This window comes from Molossus molossus, unplaced genomic scaffold (genome assembly GCF_014108415.1).
Source record: "Molossus molossus isolate mMolMol1 unplaced genomic scaffold, mMolMol1.p scaffold_m16_p_13, whole genome shotgun sequence".
NCBI classification, from domain to species: Eukaryota; Metazoa; Chordata; class Mammalia; order Chiroptera; family Molossidae; genus Molossus; species Molossus molossus.
The window spans coordinates 47,260,027-47,281,453 of NW_023425348.1; the positions used below are offsets into that span (position 1 = coordinate 47,260,027).

At 40.2% G+C, this 21,427-nt stretch overlaps 1 protein-coding gene across 6 annotated transcripts in view; it reads left to right on the plus strand.

Moving 5' to 3' along the window:
- STIM1 (stromal interaction molecule 1) overlaps positions 1 to 21,427 on the plus strand; it is a 214,756-nt gene that overhangs the window by 38,487 nt on the left and 154,842 nt on the right. The window contains exon 1 of one of the 6 annotated variants that reach the window (XM_036258383.1): positions 4,834 to 4,854. The exons of the other annotated variants lie outside the window; for them this stretch is intronic. The gene's annotated coding sequence lies outside the window, so the exon portion shown is untranslated. Of the gene's footprint in view, positions 1 to 4,833; positions 4,855 to 21,427 lie in introns of those variants that run through there. 6 annotated transcript variants of the gene reach the window in all.

The following is a 21,427-nucleotide window of genomic DNA, read 5'->3' on the forward strand; positions in this document are numbered from 1 at the left end:
CTCACAAAGTTTAAATACAGTGAGGAAGACAGATTTTTAAACAAATGATTAGAAATATAAGTGATATGAAGGAGTACAGAGTGCTGTGAGTGCTTGTGGAGAGGGACCTAATACTGTTGGAGTAGCTCAGGATTCTCCGAATAAATGTCAAAAGTGGGACCCAAAGTAGAAAAGGAGCAGCAAAAACTCTCGGGCCTGATGGGCTGGGTTCAAATATTGGCTCTGCCATTTATTAGCTATGCTACTTTGGGGAAGTTACTTAATTGTCCTGTGCCTTTTATCTGTATAACGAGAATAAGAATAGTATCTATCCCACAAGGTAGTTATGAGGATTAATAAACAGTATTTGTAAAGTACTTAGGGCAAGACCTGGCACATAATAAGTATTCTGTGTATATGTTAAATAAAATAAATAGATGAAACACATTTTTAAAAAAACATAAATCTTGTTATTCCTCTCTTTATTTTGTTTTCTTTTTTAATCCACAACCGAGAATACGTTTATTGATTTTTGAGAGGAAGGGAGACAGAGAAAAAACATCCATCAGTTGCCTCCCATATGTACCCCAACATGGAGTTGAACACACAACCAAGGTATGTGCCCTGAGCGGGAATTGAACCCACAACCTTTTGGTGTATGGGATGACACTCTAACCAGCTGAGCCACCTGGCCAGGGCTTAGTATTACTCTTTTTTTTTTTAAATCCTTACCCTAGGATTCCATTTATCTTCAGATAGAGTGGAAGGGAGGAATGGGGGGAGGAGAGAGAGAGAGAGAGAGAGAGAGAGAGAGAGAGAGAGAGAGAGATCAATTCGAGAGACACATTGATTGGCTGCCCGACCAGGGCCAGGAACTGAAATGCAACCGAGGTATGTGCCCTTGACTGGAATTGAACCGTCAACTCTTCAGTCTGCAGGCTGACACTCTAATAACCGCTGAGCCAAAATGGCCAGGGTATTACTCTTTTTAAAACATTTTATTGCCCTGGCCGGTTTGGCTCAGTGGTTAGAGCGTCAGCCTGCGGTCTGGAGAGACCCGGGTTCGGTTCCCGCTAAGGGCACGTACTTCGGTTGCAGTTTGTCCCCGGCCCTGGTTGGTCGTGCGGGTGGCAGCCACTCGATGTGTCCCTTCACGTCGATATTTCTCACTCTCTCTCCCTTCCTCTCTCTCCCTCCCATTCTATCTGTACAAAAAATGGAAAAATATCCTCGGGCGAGGATATATAAAAAAAAAAAAAAAAAGCCCTGGCCAGTTTGGCTCAGCGGTTAGAGCATCGGCCTGCCGTCCTGAGAGACCCGGGTTCGGTTCCCGCTAAGGGCGCGTACCACGGTTGCGGTTTGTCTCCGGCCCCGGTGGGTTGTGCGGGTGGCAGCCACTCGATGTGTCCCTTCACGTCGATGTTTCTCTCTCTCTCTCTGTTCCTCTCTCTCCCTCCCACTCTACCTGAACAAAGAATGGAAAAATGTCCTCGGTGAGGATAAAAAAAACAAACAAACAAACAAAAAAAAAAACATTTTATTAACTTGTGCTGCCTTGTAGGTTGAAGTCCACGTTTTTTAATATGGCATATAAATAGGGTGATCATATTTTCCTGAGATAGTCTTTGTTTACAACTATTTTTTTGTCTCTCTTTTACTCTCAGAAGTTACCCAGTTTAGACCATAAATTACATGGAGACCCCTTATATGAAACTTTTTATGATTTGAACCCCTTTGTATTTTTCCAGTCTTATCTTTTGACATTGTTCCACTAGCACCTTACCTAAGTGTTTCTGTGAACTACTTGTCACTTTCCAAAGGCACATCATTTAAAAAAAAAAAATTCTGAGCCTTTGCATATGCTGTTCCCTCTGCCTGGAATGACCTCCTTTTTTCATCTGCATCTTTCTTTCCCTACCACTGCCATCTTGGCATATACCTTTTCATTCTTCAAGATATACTTCAGTTATCTTCTCTGTGAAGACTTAGCCTTGCATACCTAGCTGGGTTGTTCGTTTTCTTTTTTGGACCATTACTGTAATTAGTCTTTTTGGACCATTACTGTAATTAGTCTTTTTGGACCATTACTGTAATTAGACTCTATCACTGTAATAGAGTCTTCATTATGACTCTCATCACCATTGTACTGCAATTGTTTCCTTTATATACTTCTACTAGATTTGAGTTGTTATAGGGCAAGTTCCAAATGCTCTTCATTTCATGAAAAAAAAAGTGTTGAGTTATGGCATACATACAATAAAATGAATGAAGTGCTTAATTAATTTTTGCTTATGTTTACACCCATGTAACTACCATTCAAATCAAGATAGAGACATATTTTTGTGTCTCCAGGGTCTAGCATAGACGTTGGCAAACATTTTCTGTAAAGGACCAGATAGTAAACCTTTTAGGCTTGATGGGCCATATGACTTTTGTTGAAGTGACAAGTTGTATCAGGAAAGCATCCATAGATAGCACATAAATGAACATGCATGGCTGTGTTCCAATAAAACCTTATTTGCAAACAAAGGTGTTGAGCTGGATTTGGCCGAAGAGCCACAGTTTGCTGATCCCTTGTCTAGCACAGTGCCTCAGGACAAAATAGAAATTCAGTAAATGCCTGTTGAATTGTAGACAAAGACCTTGATCTCAGAAATCCCTTTCTTGATTTTCCAGCAGTGGAGAAGTTTGTATCTCCAGAACAAGGCTGTGAAACTTCTTGAAGCAAGTTGACTTTTCATAAGTTGTTTTTGTTCATAAGGGAATAAAATTTTTCAGTACAATTTTGGTGGCCTGTGGTCTCTGGAAACTTAGGGATCCATAAAAGCAATAAAAATATGTATTTATATGAATTTCTTGAGGTTTTGGACTGTGTTATTCATTTTGCCCTTAGTGCCTAGCCAGCATAGGGTCTTGAACAGGGATGCTTAGTAAATATTTGTTTTTGAATAAATAAATGAATTTAAGTTGCTTTTAGTATTTCAACAAAACTAATGAAAATTGTACATTTACTATAATAAAAGTGTGTTTTTTCTTTCTGGTTTCAAGTATGCTGGATCTGTGTGGTAACAGGAATTAGCTTATGCTGATTGGTGTTTTGTCTGGCAGTTGATGGCATCATAGGATGGAAAACTATCCAGTTAGTGAATGACCTTGGATACAAGTGTAGAGCCAAAATAAGCAACTGGTAGCAGAGCCCTATGCTTGAATGTCCACATGTTTACTTTCACTTTCTTGTTCTTTAGCATAAAAACCAGGATGGTGAGATGTGTGAATTCACAATATTATTACTAAGCTTTACAAAAAAAAATGTTTTTAAAAATTGTTTTGAGAGAGAGAGAGGAAAGGAGAAAGAGAGAGAGAAATATTTGAGTTGTTGTTCCACTTATTTATTTATGCATTCATTGGTTGATTCTTGTATGTGCCCTGACTGGGTATCAAACCTGCAACCTTGGCATATGAGGACAATGCTGTAACCAACTGAACTGCCTGACCAGGGCTAAGCTTTGATTATTGTATATGTATGGTTGGTTAAAACCTGGGTCAGAACTTTAAAAAGAAAAGGTGCTGATCATAAACACAGCTGAGCCCTGGCCAGTTTGGCTCAGCGGTTAGAGCATCGGTCCTCGGACCGATGAGTCACGGGTTCGATTCTGGCGAAGGGCACGTACCTCTGATGCGGGTTGTCCCGGCCCTGGTTGGGTCGTGTGGGAGGCAACCAATCAGTGTGTCTCTCTCACATCAATGTTTCTCTCTCTCCCTCTCTCTTCCTCCTTCCTACTCTATCTGATGATAAATGGAAAAATATCCTTGGGTGAGGATTAAAAAAAATAAATAAACACAGCTGAAAATGATGAATTATTTCTCAATAAGTATAGTTTGTTTATAGAAAAATCATTCAAAGCCTGAGGGGCTGTGAAAATAAAATGTTGATAAAAAGGATAGGTCCCAGTATTTCTGAGCCAGGAATAGGTAGTTAAACTCTGTCATTAACACTAAACATTTTCCCCCTAATGGTTGGCCTTCCTCACAAGGGCCTCTTACTTTTTTTTTTTTTTTTGGTCATTTGGGAGTGGTAGTTTTTAATTTCATTTGTTCATATCAATATCCAAAGAAAGTCTGTACCTATTGGTTAATCTAAATCTCAAGTCTCTTCTTTTTTAAAAAAAATTAATTAATTAACTAACTTATTTTTGTTATAGATGTTTCTCCTTTTTCCCCTATTGACACCCTCCACCCTCTCCCTCCCCGCCCTGTCCCCAGCTTTGTTGTCCATGTCCATTGGTTATGCATAAATGCATGTAAGTTCTGTGGTTTATTCGAGTCTCTTCTAATCCATACCTTATCTACTCTTTTTTTTTTCTTTTCCTTGCAATTTTATGTTGAAGAAACTGGGTCATTTTTTCTGAAGAGTTTCCCAATTTATGGATTTTGCTGATTATGTCTCTATGGTGGTGTTTAACATGTTTCTAGATCATCTGTATTTTCTGCAAAGTAGTACTTGAATTTAGAAGCTTGATCAGATTCAGGTTCAGTCATTGTTGTTTTTCTTTTTTGAAAGGTTGTACAACTATATCTGATTAGTATTTTCAAGACTGATGAGTGGGTTCAGATGTTGTCAACATGATCTATTTTCATTCTCATCAGCTTTTGCCTAATGATTTTAGAAGCCATTGATATTTTTATTGTTTCATTGGAGACCCAATTAGATATTTAGACTCCTAATTGGATTTGATTTGAGCTGCATTTGAAAAAGAGGATTACACTGTTTAAAAATAAAGTTTGAAAACCATTGGATTGTAGCTGTTCTCTAAGAGCACCAATTACGACAGGAACCAGGAACTGTTAAGTGGGAACTGTGACTGTAATAAACGGGTAAGACTTTTTAAACCTTTACTTCCTCATGTGTGTTGCTTTTGGCCTACATTCTTTCCCAACCCAACAGTTAAGCCCTTACAACATAAAGGGCCCATATTTTTTAACTTTCGAAGACCTGAGATGGATGGACTTTTCTTACCCTAGAGACAGGCTTGGGGGAGGGAGCCCTAAGGGGTAGAGTGAGAGTTCTGCTTTAATGAGCAGAGGAAGTGGTTAAGCATCTAAAACTAGACACTCCCAGCTGAGGATGAGAAGACCAGTCCCTTATCTGTACCCCTTGGGGACTCCCTAGTCTGTCCTAAGGGTCTGGCTGGTTGGGCTTCAGTTGTGTCACACCCGACATGTTCCAGGCCGAGTCCTGGTAGCTATGTTTAGGTCTGACTCTTAGGAATCCTAAGCTGATAACCTCAGGACAGTTTGAAGGCTCCTTGTTTTGGCTGTGTTCTAAGGAAGGCCAAGGGTAGGAACCTTTTAGCAATAGATCTGGCTGATCCAGTGGCCGGCAATTCCTTATGTCACTCTGGCCAAGAAAAGAGCTGCTGTGGAGCACTTGGTGTTCTCTAGCTTTTGCGGAGGTCACAGGCAGACAGGGAGTGGAGCAAGGCCTTAATTAGCTAGGGACTGCTGGAGCAAAGCCACTTGTCAGTGTCTTAGCTTCTCAGTGGGACTGGCTCCTTCTCCTAGTGACAGTGCAAATACTCTCTCCTTTTATAGCTTTTAGGTCTCTGAGAATCATTCTTCTTCCATGAGTTTTAAGACTCTTAAATGCTGTGTGGTTCAAGTCTGATTTTAAAAGCCAGATAGGAGGGATGACAAACATTATTTCTGTCTGTGCGGTGCTTTTAAACTACTCAAGCACACTTTATTTCATTTGTTCTGAATCAACGGTTCTGTGAGTTGCAGATGAAATTGGAGCCCAGAAAGGATAAGTATTTCACTGAGATTATAGCTACAAGACTCTTGATTCCCAGATTAGTGCTCTTATTATTATTATTTTTTAACCAATATGTGTAGCACAAGGGAAAAGGAGGAGGATGGTGAATAAAATTGAATAACTTTTATGTGCCGGGCAATGATGCTAGGTACAAGGGATACAAGGAAGTGTAAGATTTAGTAATCTCGGCCCTTATGGCACTCATAATTTGGTGATGCTCACTGCTATGATAGAGGGACTGGGATAGAAAGTAGAGAGAGAGATAGAAGGCAATGAAAGCTCAGAGGGGTTTCCTAATCATTGGTGGTAGGGGAAGTTGTCAGGGAAGGTTTCCCAGAGAAGTTAGTACCTCGGCTAGGCTAGTCTAATGATGAAGAACATGGGTCCTGGGGTCAGTTGTCTCATCAGTGGCTAGTAATACTTTGGGAAAGTTACTTAACCTCTCTGAGCCTATTTCCTGATCTATAACATGTAGATAATCATATTATCCACCTCATTCAGGCTGTTGTGAAGATTAAGATGAAATAATCCTTGTTGAACATTTAGTAGATTACCTGACATAATAAGCTCTCATTATTAACCATTATAATTATTATTGTCTAATAATAATTCTCATATTCAGCTCAAATGAAGCCACACTTTCTTAGGACCTCTTATTAATTAAGTAGGGGTTTATTTAAGTGATTTCAAAATATTCCTTTCAGGCCTAAGATTCTGTCAAAGTCAAAACTGCCAAGTTAATTGTTTCCAGGAGGGTAGTTGTCAGGTAACTTTGTCTTTGGTGGCAACCCAGCGTGGCTTGTGCTCCCTAACCCTCTCTGGTCAGCTCCTGGAAATGCTATATCTGATGAAGACTTCTCTTTCCTCTGTTTCATTGGGTAGGTTGGAAACTGGCCTCCTTTAGAGACTGGCCTATTCCCTCAGAGTTCATGTTTTTCATCACTAAACTAGCTGAGGTACCAACTTCTCTGAGAAGCCTTCTGACAACTTCCCCTATCATCAAAGATTAGGGGCTCCCTGAACTTTTATTGCCCTGATCCCTCTCTTTCTATTGTAAGTCCCCATTTTCTACATCACAGTAGTATCACCAACTTGTGAGTGCCAGGAGGGCAAAGATTGTTAAATCTTACACTTCCTCGTATCCCTTGTACTTAGCATTGCACCTGCAGCTCTATAAACAGTTTTTAGATTAAACAATTGTCAAAGAATGTAGTATGATGATAGAAAGACACAGGCTTTCAAGTAAAACAGATTGAGATCTGAGTCTAGGCTAACCTTCCGTCAAGCTTATTGTGATGGAGAAGTAATGTAATTTTAGTAATCCAAATAGTTTAGGCATTTTCTCCTACTTTAAGTTCTGTCCATTTGAGGTAACTGTGGAATAACAGTACTTCTATACATGTATGTGTACAGTGCATTCTTATAAAATAAGTGTTCTTCAGAACACCGTTATCATATGAAAAGACAATAGCTATTCCTCTATCAAGGGCTTTGAGATCAACTTTGGAAAAGCTGGGCACCTTGCCCTGGCCAGTTTGGTCAGCGGTTAGAGCATCGCCTGCAGACCAGAGTCCCAGGTTCGATTTCTGCTAAGGGCATGTACCTCGGTTGCGATTGTCTTTGGCCCCAGATTGGTTCCTGTGAGTGGCAGCCAGTTGATGTGTCTCTCTCACATCGATGTTTCTCTCTCTCCTCCTCCCTCTCTCTCTCCTGCTCTATCTGAAGATAAATGCAAAAATGTCCTTGGTGAGGATAAAAAAAAATCATGGGATCCCTCCCCCCCCAAAAGAACACCTATTAATATTTTATTGGACATTGGTGTTCCATGAAACACAATTAGGTAAATGAGCACAAAGTGGCTTCCTACTTTTCTGTTAGTAGGGCTTGGAGAAGTGATATGACAAGCTGTCCTATGGCTGGCAAGGTACCTCCAGGCTCCCCTTTTCACAGACTGGATTGTTGCTGCAGAAAGCTGGAGAGCTTGGTTAATCCACCAGTCCATGGTTACGTCCAGACTCAATGGTAGGAGATGAAGCTAATTGTGCCTCTATAGTTGGCCTAGTCTTCTGCTTCTGGAGGGGGAAGTAAATGCCCTGCTTTGAGTGGATAACACTCAGTTCAATCATAGAACTCTCTGTCTACACTCTTGTTAGTTGCAGCTAGTTCAGAAATGGGTGCAGGTGGAGGGTGGGGGTGATTGTATTCAATATTTCAGTCTTATGGAGTTCTGGGTTCCAGAACATTCTGCTTTGAGTGAAGTACTTTTACCTTCTCCAACTGTGATTTTCTCATTTAAAGATGAAGAAGTTGGGCTAGATTGATTGCATTCAATAAATATTTATTAAACATTTACTACAATCCAGTCACTGTTCTAGGCTATTGGGGTTGTAGTGATAGAAAACAAGACACTGCTTCGTGGAACTTAATCTAGTAGAGGTGATAGATGATACAAGTGTGGAAGTATGTATTACAGATTAAGACTTTAGTAATGAAGGAAAAGCAGATATTTGCATGAGTCACTGTAGTCTGATAGGCTTCCAGGAGATGGTGTGACTTAATTAGTCTCTAAAACTCTTTTAAGTTTTCTAAACTAAGGGAGGCATTTGGATTGTGCAAATGACCTGAGTGCAGGTAAGCATGAGCATAGAGAATAGAATGCTCAAGGTAAGCACCTATGGGTAGTCTGCTGAGTGGCTAATTCTGGGGCAGGTGAAGGTAGCAGTGCCAGGGAGAATTTGCAACTAAGGGCAGAGGGAGGTGCTGGGCAGAGGGGAATTGATATTGTGGGTAGAGTGAAAGAATTATAAGTGATGAAGTCAGAAGTGAAAGGATTGGGAGCTGGTGAGTTGTAAAATGTGAAATGGGTCAGAACAACAGTTCATGTTTCAGGCTATGAATGACAGAGGGACTTGAAACCTTAATATGTTTATATATCATTTACTAAGTTCTTGCCATGTGCCAGGCACTGTTCTTAGCATCTTTAATGCTAAACTTATTTAATTCTTTAAAAATTTTTTAATTCTAATTATTGGCATATTTAACCTTTGTACCAGTCCTAACAGAGTAGGTACTATTATTTTCATATTTTACAGGTGAGAAAACCTAGGCCCAGAGAACCTAAATAACTCGCTCAAACTCACATGGTTAATAAATGGTGGGATTCAAGCCTGGCTGATATGTTTCCAGAGTCTGTGCTCTCTATCACCATGTTGTACAATTTTAGTCAGTGAGAAGCCATTATAGATTTCTGACTGAAGCAACTTATTGTAAGTAGTGTGGTACAAGGCAGTTTCTGAGGGCAGGGAATTGAAGGCAACAAGACTAGCCACAGGTTTTTGTAATCATACCAATTACTTTTGAAGGTGTATAAAGGTCTTGAAGTTATTTCACAAATTACTTCTTGAGATGGACCTAGCAGTTTCCAGTCCTACCTATAATCACAGCCCATTTTAGAAATTACTTTCCAAAGAATTTTAATCTATAGGATGCTCTCTTATCCTTATTGAACAAGCTGTTCCAGGCAGAGGAGCCCCAGGAATCAGATCAGGAATACTCTCTCTGGGGTCAGAGTCCAAGCAGCATCTGGAAGCATTTGGAAGAGGGGAAGTTGAATCTATTAACACTCCCTACTGCCATTAGAGTTTATGCACCTGATATGAGAGGGGTGGGGTGGGTGGAGTATCCCTTGTCCCAGTTGATAGTCCGGTTGCTCATCTTGAGAGACTGGGCAAGTGGGCAGGGGTACAGAGATGTGACAGAAATAGTCCCTGACCTTGAGCAATCTGCAGATTACTGAGAAGATAAGCACACAAACCAGAAGACAGGCAAAATCTGAGTGTCCTGAACTGGGTACTATTCATTCACTTACATGGGAACACACTGATATTTGTGATGCTGCTGCAGCTGGAAACTTAAAACACCTGGAACAAGGCCTTCATGTGAGCTCTTCCTGTGTACCCCTTGACACACCTTTGGCTTTATACACAGAAAGTCAGAACAGTTTTGTGATGATTTGGAAATTTTTCTCCCCGACTCCTACTTTCCCTAGTTTGGAATAACACTGGGGTTGCTTGGGACCAATTGCTTCACATCACTTTTCTTTCCTGGGGTTTAATATCAGCCAAGGTCAGTGTACAAGCCATCTCCAGGGTATACTTAGTGTGACCTTCTCTGTGGTATGGTGATTGGGAAGGCCTAGGTCAGAGCTGTTCCCAAAGTAAAATGAGGTTGGAGTCAGAGATATCTTCAGGGTAAAATGAGGCTGGGTTCAAATGCCATCCTAACAGATATGTCATTCTGTCAGAAGAGAGAATAAGGGAGAATAAGATCAGGATCCAACTTCTCAGCTGGCTGGAATATAGTATATCTCTCTCCTGAGTCCCAGGTACCAGTAATTTTTTTCCTTTGGCAAAATACATATAACATAAAAGTTGCCATTGTAACCTGTTTTTATGCATACAGTTCAGTAGTGTTAAATTCATTCATGATGTTGTGCAACCATTCTACCACCATCCATCTCCTTAACTTTTCATTTTATAAAACTGAAATTCTATATTGATTTAAACAATAACCTCTCCAGTCCCCTTTCCCCCCAGTCCCTGGCAACCACCATTCTACTTTCTGTCTCTATGATTTTGACTACTCTAAAACCCAGATACTAGTAACTTTGGAGTGAGAAACCTGGTGAAGCTCTGGGCTTATAAAAGAACCAGACAAAGGAAGCAGAGCAGATGTACTCGGGGTAAGTCATGTGACAGAAGTAGAAGAGGAGGTGGAAAAAAGTCATTCTGTGGTATGATATGGCCAATGGCATATCCAGAAAATAGTGAATAGTGAATTGTGGATCAGCATGATCCTCAGGGTACAATGAGACTGGGACAAGAGCTGTTCCCAGGGAATAATAAAAATAGGAGAACTTTCCCCAGGGTAAGATAAGCCTAGGGGGAAAGTATAGGGGGGTGACAACACCGTTCCCAGGGTGAGAGAAAGAAAATAGCATGTTTGAGCACACATGTAGCAAGGGAAACCTAATGAGAGGAAAGAATTTTAGGGCAACATGTTTAGGAGATGAGGCTAGGGAAACAAGTAAATGTCTGATTGTAGAGAGCCTCATGTGTCATGTTAAGGATTTAAGACTTTATTCTCTGGGCAATGCAGAGCCACTGAAAAGTTTTAAATAAGGGATAGACATAGTGAAATTTGCTGCTGGTTGTAAGAACGAGGTGGAACGAGGTGGTGCAGGGTCTCCAGAAGTGCAGGTTTATTGGGAATTAGCCTGCTGGACTACCTCTAAGGAGAGAGTAGCAACTGGCTTGTACAGACTAGGGATTTTTAAACTCAGGGCTGGGGGTAGTCTTCAGCCAAGGAGACGTGGTCGTCTTTGATTGGTCGGGCCCAGGGTCTCCCAAGTTCTTTATTGGTCGGGGGCTGGGGTCTCCCAAGTTCTTGATTGGTCGGGGGTGAGGTGGGGCTGGGGTCTCCTGAAACTTGTTTTTCTTGTCCAGCGACCATTTGCAGTTTTGGGTGGGTTAGGGTGGTTCCATCTTTCCATTCCTCCTGACTGGAGTGATGAGTTTTAGTTCTCTGGAATAAGAGGCTTAGGGAAAGGTTAAATGATAAGAGTGATGGGTTTTGATTTCTCAGAATGAGAGGTTTAGGGCAGTAATATGGAAGTTAAGAGCTAACATGGGTCACTATGCCCTCTGTTCCCAGGGGAGTTGAGGTCAGGAAAGGCTGGAAAAGAGTATGGCAGCCTAGGGACTCAAGGCAAATATTTGCCAAAGCCACAAGTATCTGGCACATTAGTCTGAGCAGAGATGCCTGAGGGATGATTGGGTGGAGCCTGACCTCAGTGAAATCACAGAGGCTTTCCTGGGCCTTTTAAAAAATCAAGAACCTCTGTGGTTGCCCAGCATTATAAATGTAATAAATGCTGCTGATTTGTTTACTTTAAAATGGTTAAATTTTTGTTATGTGAATTTTACCTCAATTAAATAAATTTAAAAACAAAATAAAACAAAACTGCCCTGGCCCGTTTGGCACAATGGTTAGAGCGTCAGCCTGCAGACCAGAGTCTCGAATTTGATTCTGGTCAAGGGCATGTACCTCAGTTGTGGTTCAGACCCCGGCTCTGGCCTGGGTCGTGTGGAAGGCAACCAATCGATGTGTTCCTCTTACTTAGATGTTTTTCTCTCTCTCTCCCTCTCTCTTCCTAACCTCCCTCCCACTATATCTGAAGATAAATAGAAAAATATCCTTGGGTGAGGATTAAAAGAAAAAAAAGTCAAACACAACTAAGGACCTTATCCTGCCTCAGTCTTTGCAGGTCTTGGCCAGGGGTTCTTTTACTGCCTTTCTTCAGCAAGGGCTTGGCATATCAGTGGTGGCATTGGGGAGTCAAGGATGGGACTAGGCATAGCAGCAGGGATGTGAGCCCAAAGCTCTTGCCTTTTCTTGTCCGTTTTTCCAGATGGTCATCTTTCCAGCAAGTCAATCTAACCATGGCCCTTCCCTGCTCAGAAGTCTGTTGCTTTTCCATTCCCTGAAGATTATAAAATCCAGGCTTTTGATTGAATCTAGTGTTCATGGCATTACATGATCTGGCTCCTGCACATTGTCTTTTCAGCAAATCTCTTTCTATTTTTGTTTGTTTGTTTTTCATTTTATCTTTTATTGAATTGGTTGGGGTGACATTGGTTAATAAAATTACATAGGTTTCAAGTTTATGATTCTCATCATCTGTATATTGTATTGTGTGTTCAGTTACCCTTAGTCAGGTCTCCTATCACCGTTTATCCTCCCTAAACCCTCTTCTACCTGTCCCCACTCTCTCTCTCTCTTTTTATGTTGGTTTTTTTTTTTTTTTTTTTTTTGGTACGTGCCCCGAGCGGGAACCGAACCCGGGACTCTCTGGTCCACAGGCCAACGCTCCAACCGCTGAACCAAACTGGCCAGGGCTTTCTCTCTCTTTTTATTCATGCTTTTCATTTTGCTTGGAATGTCTTCCTACCATTTCTATCTGGTAAACTCCTCATCTTTCAATAGTGAGCTCCAGTATCACCACTTTTTTGAAGACTTATCTGGTCTCCCTGCCCATAGGCAGGCAGTCCATTTCACTGTTATTCTTCTATTTACTTTATTATGTCTCTCTGTTCATATTCTCACTGCATTGTGATGGCTTTGTGTGTGATTGCCACACAGATTGTGAGTGTTTTAAAAAAGGGGACCTTGCCCGGCTGGTGTGGCTCAGTGGATGGAGCATTGTCCCATGGACTGAGAGGTCCGGTTTCATTCCAGGTCAGGGCACATATCTGGGTTGCAGGCTCGGTCCCCAGTAGGGGGTGTGCAGAAGGCGGCTGATCGATGTATCTCTCTCACATTGATGTTCCTATCTCTCTCTCTCAAAAAATAAATAAAAACTTATTAAAAAATTTTTTAAAAAGGGACTTATTTTTTACCCCCTGTATTCCTGGTCCAGTATTGTACAGAGATAGCTCTCACTGCTGTTTTTGGAGAAGCTCTTATTTCTACACTGTAAGTACCCAGTCACAAAAGGCAAATAATAGGCTATGTTGGTATTGGTCAATGTAGTGAGGCTAACAGAGGTACCAATTCATAACAGTGTTGCTCTTCTTTTCTTTTCACCCTTGCCAGAAGTTCCACTGAACAATAACTGCACATCTCAAGGTAGCTGGGCTTGGGAATAAGACAAATAATAATAATAATAATAATTAAAAAACAGTATCTGAAGTGAGTTAGTGTACACTATTAGTTGTCTTTGCCAGTACTGACTCTTTCTTTCTTTAATAATAGAACACCACCTAAGTGTTTGTGGGGCACATAGCTGCCCTACCTCCTTGGCAACCAAGTGTGGCCACAAATCTAAATTCTAACCAGTGGGATCTAAGTGAAAGTGGTGCATCTACCATTTCTGGGTCATGAGCTTAAAAAGAGTGGACGAGTACTTTTCTTGCCCTTTTCTCCTTCCTGCTGGCTATGAAATGGTGTGAGCTACAGCATTCTTCTTGGTCTCAGAGATGGAAGCATCATGTTGAGTGAGGATGGCAAAGTTCCACTCTCAGTCCCTGACTGCTAACTGCTCAATTGTTACATGAGAGAAATACACTGTCTTTGGTTTAATCTTTTCTGAGTGGGGTTCTAATAGTTATGGCAGCTTGACCTGCACCCTTACCAGTGCAGGGAGGTATGGGGGTGGCTGCAGCGTCAAGTTGCTTCTTACTGTTCCTAGATGTCTCTTAGTCAGACTACTCACTAAGTTTCTGACCATTTCTTGCTTTGCCCTGCCTCTCCTCTTAACCCTAATCCTTGCTACTCAGATGATTTCCTGAATTCTTTATGTACTTTAAAAAATATGTATTGAAGTTAAAAGCATATAACATAAAATTAGCCTTTTAAAAATGTTTTTTTTTTATCCTCACCTGAGGACATTTTTCCATTTTTTGTACAGATAGAGTGGGAGGGAGAGAGAGAGAAATATCGACGTGAAAGGGACACATTGAGTGGCTGCCACCCACAAGACCAACCAGGGCCGGGGACAAACTGCAACTGAGGTACGTGCCCTTAGCAGGAACCGAACCCGGGTCTCTCTAGACCGCAGGCCGACGCTCTAACCGCTGAGCCAAACCGGCCAGGGCAGCCTTTTAAAATTTTACGATTCAGTGGCATTTAGTACATTCACAGTGTTGTGCAATCACCACCTCTATCTAGTTTCAAAACATTTCTATCACTTCAAAGTAAAGCACCTTACCTATTAAGAAGTTTCTTCCCGCCCTGACCGGTTTGGCTCAGCGGTTAGAGCGTAGGCCTGCAGTCCAGAGAGACCCAGGTTCGGTTCCTGCTAAGGGCACGTACCTCGGTTGCAGTTTGTCCCCGGCCCTGGTTGGGTCGTGCAGGTGGCAGCCACTCGATGTGTACCTTTCACGTCGATGTTTCTCTCTCCCTCTCTCTCTCTCTCTCTCTCTCTTCCTCTCTCTCCCTCCTGCTCTATCTGAACAAAAAATGAAAAAAATAAAAGAAGTTTCTTCCCATTCCGACTACCCCCTGGCGGCTATCAGTCTGCATTCTGTCTCCATGGATTTATCTGTTCTCAAAATTTTGTATTAATGGAATCATGTAATATGTGACCTTTGTGTGTGGCTTCTTTAATTTAACATAATATTTTACAGGTTCATTCACATTATAGCATGTGTCAGTACATCATTCTTTTTGAAAAGTTTTTATTTTTTTAATCTTTAAAAAAAAATTTTTTTTTCTTTATTGAGTTTTAGAGAGGGAGGAAGGGAGAGGGAGAGAGAGATAGAAGCATCGATGAGAGAAAACATCGATTTGCTGCCTCCTGCATATCCTCCACTGGGGATCGGACCCACAACCTGGGCATGTGCCCTGACTGGGAATCAAACCAGTGACCTCTTGGTGCATGGGTCGACGCTCAACCATTGAGCCACACTGGCCGGGCTATTTTTTTAATCTTTATTTTAAAAAGTTTTTAAAAAATTGTGGTAAAATATATAACATAAAATTTGCCATCTTAACAATTTATTTACTTATTTCAATTACAGTTGACATTCACTATTATTTTGTATTAGTTTCAGGTGTACAACATAGTGATTAGATAATTACATACTTTACAAAGTATTTTCCCTGATATTTCCAGTACCTCCCTGGCACCATACATAGTTATTACAATATTATTGACTATATTTCCTGTGCTGTACTTTACATCCCTATAACTATTTTGTAGCAATTTTAATCATTTTAAGTGTTCAACTCAGTGGCACTTATTACATTCACAATGTTGTGTAACCATCACCGCTATTTCCAAACTTTTTTCAACAGCCCAAATAGAAACTCTGTACCCATTAAGCAATACGTTCCCATTTCCCCCTGCTTCTAGCTCCTGTTAAACTCTAATCTACTTTCTGCCTCTATGAATTGCCTATTTTAGATATTTATTTCATGTAAGTGGAATCGTACAATATTTTTTCTTTTTAAAAAATTTATTAATTTTTAGAGAGAGAGAGATAGAAACATCATTTTCTTGTTCCACTTATTTATGCATTCATTGGTTTCTTCTTGTATGTGCCTCGACTGGGGATTGAACCCTCAACCTTAGTGTATTGGGAGGATGCTCTAACCAATTAAGCTACCCAGCCAGGACCAATATTTTCCCTTTTGTGTCTGGCTTATTTCACTTAGCATAATGTTCATAGTTTATCTATGTTATAGTATGTATCAGAAAATATTTCTTTTTATAGCTGGAAAATATATATGTACATACACACTTTTTTTTTTTAATCCTCACCTGAGGACATTTTTCCATTTTTGTTCAGGTAGAGTGGGAGAGAGAGAGAGGAAGAGAGATAGAGAAAGAAACATTGACATGAAAGGGAGACATCGAGTGGCTGCCTCCCGCATGACCCCAACCAGGGCTGGGGATGAATTGCAACCAAGGTACGTGCCCTTGACTGGAATCGAACCCACGACTCTGGTCCGCGGGCCGACACTTTAACCTCTGAGCCAAACTGGCCAGGGCCATACACAAGTTTAAAAAATTTTTTTTTTCTTTATTGATATATTAGAGAGACAGAGGAAAGGAGAGGGAGAGAGAGATGGAAACATAGATGATAGAGAACATCAGTTAGCTGCCTCCTGCATGCTCCCCACTGGGGATCAGGCCCACAACTTGGGCATGTGCCCTGACCAGGAATCGAACCGGCAACCTCTTGGTGCATTGGTTGACACTCAACCACTGAACCACACCAGCCAGGTCATACACAATTTTTCTATGTATGTTTGTTGCACAGTAGTTTTAAGTTTTTTTGGCATCCCATTTATCTATTTTTTTTTTCTTTTGTTGCTCACTCTTTTGGTGTCATGTAAGAGTAAGAATCTTGGCAATCTAAGGTAATGAAAATTACCCCTATGTTTTCTTCTGTGGTTTTAGCTCTTATATTTAGGTGATTGATGCATAGATAATTTTTGTATATGATGTGAGTCTGTTGTACTTTTAAACAGTTAACTATATGCTGTTGGGGTTTTCCCAGCCAGTAATTATTTTTAGGTCTTCAGATCCCAATAGATATAGAAGTTGTGTTAGGTGCTGTTGGCTTAAGTGTAGTTTACCACCTTAAGATGTAGATGCATCTTAGAAGACATTTCTTCTTTCTTGGCCCCTATCCACTGGTGTGCATTTGATAGGTCTAGGGCTACCATGAGAGTAAGGCCACTGACTTTCAGGGCTGCCAGTCAGTTGAATGACACACCCTTATGTATGTGCATTGGAATGCTGTGCCATGGGCTTGTTTATATCTCAGTCTGTGAGGAAAGGGAGCAGGGTGAGGCTTGAATGAAACATCTGCCAGGGACAGGAAAACAATGCTGTCAGGTAGCAAGTCTGTACTGAGCCTAGTCAGATTCCCAGCCCTGTATATGGCTTGCTGAGAACTGCAAAGCAGTAATGAGTAGTGAAAAGATATAATTTGGAGACAGAAGCCTTGATTTCAAATTGGCTATCTTCAGGTTAGTCAGTTCTCTCTGAGCCTCAGAGTCTTCCAATATACAGTGTGAATGCTGACTTCACAGGGTATTTTGTTTTTGAAGATCTGATGAGATTAGCAATGGGAAAGTGACTTGGAAATTGTACAATGCTATCTATGCACATTTAGGAATGTAATGGGGAGTCAAGAAGACAGTCTTCTGGGAGCATTTTAAAAATATAGTAAAGGTTTAGGCTTATTGACCAGATGAGGTTTGGAGTTTTTAACCATATGAGTGTTTCTCAGTTATTTTCCCAAATAATATTTCATTTTTTGTGAGTCTTAATATTTTTTATATTACAGTTTGCATTCAATATTATTTTGTATTAGTTCCAGGTGTGCAGCATAGTGGTTAGACATTCATGCACTTCCTTAAGTGTTGCCTTTGATTTTTCCAGTACCTACCTGCCACCATGCATAGTTATTACAATATTATTGACTATATTTCCTATGTTGTACTTTACATCCCTATGACTATTTTGTAACTACCAATCTGTACTTTTCAGTTCCTTCACCTTTTTTTACACATTCCCCAATCCTCTCCCTTCTGGCAACCATCAGTCTGCTCTCTGTGTCTTTGCGTCTGCTTCAATTTTGTTTTTGTGTTTATATTATTTTTTTTATAGTCTAAGTTTTTAAAAAATATGTTTTTATTAATTTTTTTAGAGAGAGAGAAAGGGAGAGAGAGATAGAAACATCGATGTAAGAGAGACAACAATCAACTGCTTCCTGCTTGACCCTCACTGGAGATCAAGCCTGAAACCTGGGCATGTGCCCTGACTGGGAATCGAACCGGGACCTCTCAGTCCATGGAATAATGCTCATTACACTGAGCCACACCTGCCTGGCTATGTTTGTATTGTTTAGATTCCACATGTGAGTGAAATCATACGGTATTTGTCTTTATCTGACTGATTTATTTCACTGAGCATAATACCCTGTAGGTGCTGTTGCAAATGGTAAGATTTCATTCTATTTTATGACCAATGTTGTGACTCTTTCTTTTGCAGGTGACAGAAATACAACTCAGACTGACTTAAGCAAGAGAAAGGGCTTTATTGACTGAACTCACTAAAAAGCCTAGAAGTAGATATACCTTTAGACACAGCAAGGTCCAGGTACTTGAATGATGTCATTTGGACCTAATTTCTTTCCTCTTGGCTCTGCTTTTCTTTGTTCTGATGTTATTCTTAGGTAGTGGCAAAGATAGATATCAGCTTTGGGTATGCATTCTACTAGCTAAGCAACTACTATGAAAAGATAATACCTCTTTCTTGATGATGCTGGCAGTCCTGGGTATGATTTTGGTTTGGGTCCTATGCTCACCCTAAAGTAATCACTGTGGCCAGAAGAATGCTGGACTTTTTTGGCTAACAGAGTTACATTGTACTCATGGAGTAAGAGTCAGCTTCCCTGGAACCATGTGGACTGAGAGCAGGGAAGAAGATAAAGGTGCATTTACTCAAAGAAGGGTTTGGGAGGTTGGGAGATAGTTTAAATCAGCAAAATTTATCGATGTGTGTTACATTATTGAGCCATTTTTATTTTAAAAAGATGTGTATTTCCAATATTTAAAACCCAACAAAAATAGAGCTGTTCAGCTTGAGGAAGTAGATAGTGCCAAGGAACCTGTGTGGGAGGGTGTGGGAGGGTGGGGGAGGGAGGGGTGAAGGAGGAGCCTGCAGAGCATGATTGAAAATTGCTAGACAGTTTACTCAGTAAATATTCGTTGTAGGTGCAATAGTTCCTGAATTCTTTTTTCCTGTCTTCCTGGCCTTTTGTAGATGAGATTGTATTCCCCCCCAATCAGGGAGAGTGAGGTTAAGGAAAAGAGCCAGTTATGACCTGAGTTTGAGGATGCCAAGAACCTTGCTTAGTCCTGACACCAGTATGCTTTTTTACATTTTTTTTTTTTTTAAAAGCCATGCATCTCCCAGATTTAAATAAGGACTCAGAGAACAGGAAGAAGTCACTTTACAATGTGTTGGTTAATGTGAATGAAGAAATATATTTGTATTCTTTGTATTTTACAAGGACTCTGTGTGCTAGAGTGTATAGAGACTGAGTTGGATTCTCTATTGTAAGGTGAGAGTGAAAGCTGCTTTCACACACCAGCCAGCCCATTAGGCAGCCAACAGCCATTCAATTTCTTTTTTTTTTAGATATAATTTACATAATAAAATTTGCCATTTTAAAGTGTACACTTCAGTGGTTTTTAAACAATTTTATGCAATCATCATCACTATTGAATTTCAGAATATCTTCATCATCCCCAAAAGAAACCCATTAAGTGACTCCTCGTTCTCTAGACCCTGGCAACCATCAATCTACTTTTTGTCTCTCTGGATTTGTAACTGCTTTATCAGTGGTTATACTTATGTAGTTTTACTAAAAAACTTTATTTTTTATTTGTTATTTTAAAAATAAAGCTTTATTTTATTTTATTATTATTATTGTTTTAATCCTCACCCGAGGATATTTTTCCATTTTTTGTACAGATAGAGTGGGAGGGAGAGAGAGGAAGGAGAGAGAGAGAGAAACATCGACATGAAGGGACACATCGAGTGGCTGCCACCCGCACGACCAACCAGGGCCGGGGACAAACTGCAACCGAAGTATGTGCCCTTAGCGGGAACCGAACCCGGGTCTCTCTGGACCGCAGGCCGACGCTCTAACCGCTGAGCCAAACTGGCCAGGGCTAAAGCTTTACTTTAGTAAAATAAATCTTATATTGTAGAAGTTTTTCTTCTCTTATACACTTTTCCTTTAGTGACCCTTAAAAGGCATTTTGTATTTCATTATTTAACAGAGTATAGCAAATACTTGTAACTGGCATGTGAGAAAAAAATACCCTACTGCATAGAAAATCTCTTATGCTCCATAATTTATAATATTTATTTATTTTTAATTTTTTAATATATATTTTTATTGTTGACAGTATTACAGATGTGCCCTGACCGGGAATCAAACCAGCGACCTCTTGGTGCATGGGTCATTGCTCAACCCCTGAGCCACACTGGTCGTGCACTACTTTTGTATTATAATGGCAGAGTTATTTAGTTACAATAGAGAATATATGGCCTGAGAACCTAAGATATTTAGTATTTGGCCCTCTACAGAAAATGTTTTCTGATCCCTGATTTAATATATCAAGGCATGCCTGGTCGGTGTGCCTTAGTGGTTGAGCATTGACCCATGCACCAAGAGGTCGCTGGTTCGATTCCCAGTCAGGGCACATGCTCAGGTTGTGGGCCTGATCCCCCAATGTGGGGCATGCGGGAGGCGGCCAGTCGATGTTCTCTCTCATCAATGTTTCTCTCTCTCTCCTTCTCCTTTCCTTTCCCTCTCAAATCAATAAAGAAAAAAATAAAAAAAGACATTGTTTTTTTAAAAATATATATCAAGGCACAATATAAAGACTAAGGATGTTAATAAATATAAATCCATATTTTAAGTTGTTTTTGATAATTTTGAAATTTTTGGCCAAGTTATTGTTTGTATCAATTAGATTGTTTTTACCCTGATAGAGAGCTTATACTAGGAATAGAAGGAACAGCTTTATCACTTTCTAATTTACTGTTTATTTTTGTGTGTAATTTTAATATCATCTTCTATCCATGGGAATTATTTTTTGTTTTTTATTGACTTATTTTCAAGAATCCTTTAAAATCATTTGCTGAGTGGTGAAGGTTAGTTTAGTTGGGGAAAAAAATAGAAACCGTAATTCATAAGTTCATTTAATCAGACATATATCAACTACAGTATGTTATAGTATCCTGAAAGCAAATGAGTGACTTCAGACACTGATGTTCTTCCTCTAGCACTCCCACTCTATTCTCAGGACACCTTGTATATGATAAATGATATGGAAATACCTGACATACTGACTCAGAGAGGGCACGTTGTTAGTCTATACAGTTGATACTGGTGAAGTATAATATTTTAGGATTAAAAACTGACATAAAATAAGAGTTTTAGATTTTCTTTCTCTACTTTTATTGTCAAGTCCCATGAATCTCACTTTAGAAATGAATGTCTTAATATTTTTTGTAAATGTAGGCATAATCCCTGAATATAAGTA